General features: G+C 48.9%; 1 non-coding gene across 1 annotated transcript; it reads left to right on the plus strand.

The window, feature by feature from the left end:
* Positions 1 to 470: 470 nt before the first annotated feature.
* Positions 471 to 542, plus strand: TRNAC-GCA. The gene has a single exon. It is a non-coding gene; the product is annotated as a tRNA-Cys (tRNA).
* The last annotated feature ends 3746 nt before the right edge of the window (positions 543 to 4288 follow it).

Raw genomic sequence — 4288 nt, forward strand, 5'->3', positions numbered from 1 at the left:
TAGTGCGGGGGGGGGCGAAAACTGGACGCAATGCTCCAGATGTGGCCTCCCCAGTGCCGAATAGAAGGGAATAATCACTTCCCTCGATCTGCCGGCAATGCTCCTACTAATCCAGCCAATACGACCAGGTACCCATATTGAATGCAGAGCCAGCAATATTTGATACATTGGTTACTGTCCATTCAGGAGGTTATTTCCCACCTATTCACAAATAATGAAGATGTTCTAAGCGGAGGGGAGAGAGCTGTCCCGTCCATATAGTTAATCCATCTCCCCGAGAGGTGGTAGCTATGTCGCTGGGGGAAGCTATGGGGGTGGGGGTGCAAGCTGTGGTGTTTACATGGATCTATAAGTTTAATCAAACCCCATTTTTAAAAGCACTGTGGGCTGGGAACAGAACAGGAGATGGCTGAGGCAGGGCCTGTCCTTCAAAATCTTTAAGATCTCTGACTTACCTCCACAGCAGTTATGGGGGTATAGCTCAGTGGTAGAGTGTTTGACTGCAGTTTAAGTGGTCCTTAGTTCAATTCCAAGTGCCCCCTTACAAGCCTCTTCCTTCCACAAAAATAATGGCGTTTCTTTCCTTGCTGATCTTAAACACAAAAAAGAAACTTACAAGAAGTGGAAGATTGGACAAATGACCAGGGAGGAGTATAAAAATATTGCTCCGGCATGAAGGAGTGAAATCAGGAAGGCCAAATCACACTTGGAGTTGCATCTAGCAAGAGATGTTAAGAGTAACAAGAAGGGTTTCTTCAGGTATGTTAGCAACATGAAGAAAGTCAAGGAAAGGGTGGGCCCCTTACTGAATGAGGGAGGTAACTTAGTGGAGAGAGGATGTGGAAAAAGCTAATGTACTCAATGCTTTTTTTTGCCTCTGTCTTCAAAAACAAGGTCAGCTCTCAGACTGCTGCACTGGGCAGCACAGCATGGGGAGAAGGTGACCAGCCCTCTGTGGAGAAAGAAGTGGTTCAGGACTGTTTAGAAAAACTGGACGAGCACAAGTCCATGGGGCCGGATGCGCTGCATCCGAGGGTGCTAAAGGAGTTGGCGGATGTGATTGCAGAGCCATTGGCCATTATCTTTGAATACTCATGGCGATCGAGGGAGGTCCTGGATGACTGGAAAAAGGCTACTGTAGTGCCCATCTTTAAAAAAGGGAAGAAAGAGGATCCGGGGAACTACAGGTCAGTCAGCCTCACCTCAGTCCCTGGAAAAATCATGAAGCAGGTCCTCAAGGAATCAATTCTGAAGCACTTAGAGGAGAGGAACATGATCAGGAACAGTCAGCATGGATTCACCAAGGGCAAGTCATGCCTGACTAACCTAATTGCCTTCTATGAGGAGATAACTGGCTCTGTGGATGAGGGGAAAGCAGTGGATGTGTTATCCCTTGATTTTAGTAAAGCTTTTGATACAGTCTCCCACAGTATTCTTGCCAGCAAGTTAAAGAAGTATGGGCTGGATGAATGGACTATAAGGTGGATAGAAACCTGGCTAGATCGTCGGGCTCAATGGGTAGTGATCAACGGCTCCATGTCTAGTTGGCAGCCAATTTCAAGTGGAGTGCCCCAAGGGTCGGTCCTGGGGCCGGTTTTGTTCAATATCTTCATTAACGATCTGGAGGATGGTGTGGACTGCACCCTCAGCAAGTTTGCAGATGACACTAAACTGGGAGGAGTGATAGATACGTGGAGGGTAGGGATAGGATACAGAGGGACCTAGACAAATTAGAGGACTTGGCCAAAAGAAACCTGATGAGGTTCAACAAGGACAAATGCAGAGTCCTGCACTTAGGACGGAAGAATCCCATTCACTGCTACAGACTAGGGACCGAATGGCTAGGAAGCAGTTCTGCAGAAAAGGACCAAGAGGTTACAGTAGACGAGAAGCTGGCTATGAGTCAACAGTGTGCCCTTGTTGCCAAGAAGGCTAACGGCATTTTGGGCTGTATAATTAGGGGCATTGCCGGCAGATCGAGGGATGTGATCATTCCCCTCTATTAGACATTGGTGAAGCCTCATCTGGATACTGTGTCCAGTTTTGGGCCCCACACTACAAGAAGGATGTGGAAAAATTGGAAAGAGTCCAGCAGAGGGCAACAAAAAATGATTAGGGGGTTGAAGCACATGACTTATGAGGAGAGGCTGAGGGAACTGGGCTTGTTTAGTCTGCAGAAGAGAAGACTGAGGGGGGATTTGATAGCTGCTTTCAACTGCCTGAAGGAGGGTTCCAAAGAGGATGGATCTAGACTGTTCTCAGTGGTACCTGATGACAGAACAAGGAGTAATGGTCTCAAGTTGCAGTGGGGGAGGTTTAGGTTGGATATTAGGAAAAACTTTTTCATTCAGAGAGTGGTGAAGAACTGGAATGGGTTACCTAGGGAGGTGGTGGAATCTCCTTCCTTAGAGGTTTTTAAGGTCAGGCTTGACAAAGCCCTGGCTGGGATAATTTAGTTGGGAATTCGTCCTGCTTTGAGCAGTAGATTGGAGTAGATGACCTCCTGAAGTCCCTTCCAACCCTGATAGTCTATGATTCTATGATTAGATGCTCTAATGGTCTCTTCTGGCCATAATTTCTGAAAAACTGAGTGTAGCATTGGGAGCAGCGTCTGATGTTTCCCTGTCTAGCCGGCTTGCTGCCTAGAACGAACGCTCCTTGAGTGGGGTGATCCACAGGGAGTAGCTCAAACCTCCAAAGTGCCTGGCCAGGAGCAGGACATTAGCCCAGCAAGGGAGGGGTGTGGCAGTGACATCACAAAGGCCTTTTGCAGGACCTCAGACTATTGGTCAAAGGTGGTGGGGAGGTGGTGACCTCACAGAGAGATTCTGACATCAGCCAGGCAGGACAGGGGCGAGGGGCCAGGGAAACCTCAGAGACCCCTGTGGCTTTGCTGCAGCAAGTCTCCTTCTCCAGGTCTCTCTTTGAGGACTGAGGGAGTATTCGGGTTCACGGACGTGAGCGCCAGGAGGAACCTCTTTCGAGTTTTCTCCTTCCCTCATAGTGATTTTACTAGAAAACAGCCATCCCTGTTTAGAGGGTAAGAGCCTCCTGGAGGTTTGAAACCGGTTCAGTCTGATCCATCTGGTGACAGTTGAATTCTAGGCATGGAAAACATGAGCTTAAGGAGGCAGAATATTATTGCACACCTGGGATTTTGTCCCTTAGAATCACTGGGGACATTGAGGTTTGTCCTTTTTGTTTTACCTTTTCCTCCATCCCTCCCTCCCTCCTTTCTCTTTGTCTTTTGCTTCTTTTGTCCTTTCTCCTGTTCCCCTCCCAACACCAGGAGGTGTGTGTGTGTGTGTGTGTGTGTGTTTTGCAGGGGAGTGCTCTGCAACTCCCACTGTGGGAGGTCCACACAAAAATGTGGGGCTGAAATAGTGCTCGGGCAGTGATCCCCATCAGTGACCTGGGCCATCCTTTGGGCTGTCTGGTGAGAACCCTCAGCCTCCCGTCCTCAGTCTCTACCCTGATTGGCTGAGCAGGGGGTTATTGACAGGGAGGAGACTCAGGTCCTTATTGGTCCCTTTTAAGACCAAGGAAATAAGTCAGAACCAGTTCTGTGTTTGATGGATTTTGCTGCTTCTCTGCATTAATGATCTCTGAGCAGTTCATGATTCTCTCTAACATTGCAGTTCTCCTCAAATACTTGCTGAATAATTCCTGTGCACTGTTGTTGGTCTGGAGCTCATGTGAGAGCACTTTATTCAGGTCATTCAATGTCTGAAATTCAAGATCCGATGGTTAGTTTGAAAATCAGGGCTCTTGGGTCCTATTCCCACCTCAGCCACTGACTGGCTGTGTGACCTCAGACAAGTCAATTCTTCTTTCTCACATGTAGCTTCTCCCTCTTTCAAGTAGGGATAATAATGATCTGCTCCTACCTAGCTCAACACACACACACACACACACACACACACACACACACACACACACACACACAGAGTCTCCACACTGAAGTTGAAAAGCAGCTGGCAATCTAGTAGGGGAAGCATTTCTTGCTCAGTTTTATCTAGTAGGATGCCCCTGGAACAACGGGAGAGAGAAACCTGCATCACTGAAAGTGCAGCCATGGAGACACCACACAGCAGCCTTCCCTAGCAGGGGCAGGGGGGCGAGAAGGGACATCATCCGAGCTCCCTGCATTCAGGTCACTTTCCTCAGCCGGGCTGCGTCAGGGGAGGGCAGAGAGCAGCAGCTTCTGATGCTCCCCTCACAGCCCAGCCCAGGTGGGGAAAGTGACCAGGACGCCGGGAGCACATAGTGTTGCTCCTCGCTCCCCCCA

Source organism: Mauremys mutica, unplaced genomic scaffold (genome assembly GCF_020497125.1).
Source record: "Mauremys mutica isolate MM-2020 ecotype Southern unplaced genomic scaffold, ASM2049712v1 001132F_np12_obj, whole genome shotgun sequence".
NCBI lineage: Eukaryota > Metazoa > Chordata > Testudines > Geoemydidae > Mauremys > Mauremys mutica.